This window comes from Galeopterus variegatus, unplaced genomic scaffold (assembly GCF_000696425.1).
Source record: "Galeopterus variegatus unplaced genomic scaffold, G_variegatus-3.0.2 Scaffold2089, whole genome shotgun sequence".
NCBI classification, from domain to species: domain Eukaryota; kingdom Metazoa; phylum Chordata; class Mammalia; order Dermoptera; family Cynocephalidae; genus Galeopterus; species Galeopterus variegatus.
In genome coordinates, this window is record NW_007728200.1 from 67,370 (window position 1) to 69,105 (window position 1,736).

The window sequence follows — 1,736 nt, forward strand, 5'->3', positions numbered from 1 at the left end:
AAGTAATACACATCTTAAATTAGAATCACAAGTCTGATTCCTTAGATACTCTAATATGCAAATTCTCTTAAACATGATATGGATTCAGATATTAAATTTATATGGATTGTACCTAAATTTAACATCTTACCTTTAGATATATTTGATTTATTTAATCATTCTATTTTTTTTTTTTTTTTTTTTGGTAACTGGCCAGCATAGGTATCTGAACCATGACCTTGGTATTGTAAGGCTGTACTCCAACCAACTGACTAACTGGCCAGCCTCCTATGCTTAAATTTAAATCTCCTAAGATTGGAAAGGCACTTATCCAATAAGAAAAACAACGGTGTCATCTCAATTTGAGTGACTTGGGGCTTCTAACACAGGTGTTCTGAGTTTATTGACCAGAGAAGACCCTTGCCAGGGCCTAGAGCTTGCTCTTGCCTGTAAAACTGGAGCAGAGGTTAGGTCCCTGACTTCCAAATGGTCACTCTAAGCCCATTCCTCTACATTCAATGTCAAGTTACACATTGCCTAACTTTTGGTGACTGTCTATTACCTCACTAATATTACAACATACTGTGATACTCCTTTGCTTAAGGAATTCCCATGTATTTTGCTTCTGATTCTTTATACTCTTGCAAAACAATTTTATCATGTCTTTGAATTTTATCATCTGATTTAGAAGCAGATAAAATCCCATGTTTGTTTGATTTTTGCTCTTTTTATGTTTTTCCCTCTGGGATGGCTACCACTGTCACAGATACTAAAACGATATCGAGGGCGGCTGTGACTGAACTTGAGAAGGTGCCCATGGACAACATGGAGGAGGGGCCCATTAGGGCTGCGGGGGAGCCGACTGCTCGGAAACATGAATAGGGGTTGTGCAAATTCCCGGAGCTGCACCTGAAGCAGAATGAAGCTCAGAAATTGAGTCACCAGGAAGTTGTGGAAGAAGATGAAAGACTTAAGTTACCTGCAAATTGGGAAGCCAAAAAAGCTCGTTTGGAATGGGAACTACAGGAAGAACAAAAGAAAAAAGAATGTGCGGCAAGAGGAGAAGACTATGAGAAACTAAAGTGGCTAAAGGTCAGTGGAGAAGATGAAGAGAGGTGGGAGAGGAAAAACCCAGATCTGGGATTTTCAGATTATAATACTTTCCAGATATGCCCGTATCATTGGTTGACCAAGCAAATAAACCTCACATGGAAATGTATGAAAGACTGAGAGAAAAACATGCAGAAGACTTTTTCCCAACACCCACCATCTTCTTCATGGAACACATGTGCCTTCCACAGAGGAAATTGATAGGACGGTCATAGGTTTGGAAAAACAAGTTGAAAAACGAGACATATAGCCAGAGATGTCCTTATAATGATGGTGCAGATATTGACTACATTAATGAAGGGAATGCCGAATTCTGTAAGAAAACAGAAAGATTCTATGGGAAATATATGGCTGAAATTCAACAGAATTTGGAAAGAGGAACAGTTGTTTAATTCCACCAGGAACTGTTTTTAGAGGCTTGAGAATGGAGTGAAAATTCCTGCTAGCAAGTTGAAATTCTCTTTGAAATTTTATCAGTAAACCCGACCTTCATCTATGCCTTCCTACTCAGCATTTAGAAATAAATTTTTTTCTGAAACGTTAAAAAAAAAAAATCGGCAGTCCTGAGTTCACTTCTTTTATAACACCTTAGAAGTAAAATGTATGTCAATAGTAGCACAAATAACAGGAGGGGAGAAATGGAAGTT

The 1,736-nt window shown here is 38.2% G+C and overlaps 1 pseudogene; it reads left to right on the forward strand.

Moving 5' to 3' along the window:
• The first annotated feature begins 726 nt into the window (after window positions 1–726).
• LOC103596732 lies at window positions 727–1,481 on the forward strand (annotated as a pseudogene).
• The last annotated feature ends 255 nt before the right edge of the window (window positions 1,482–1,736 follow it).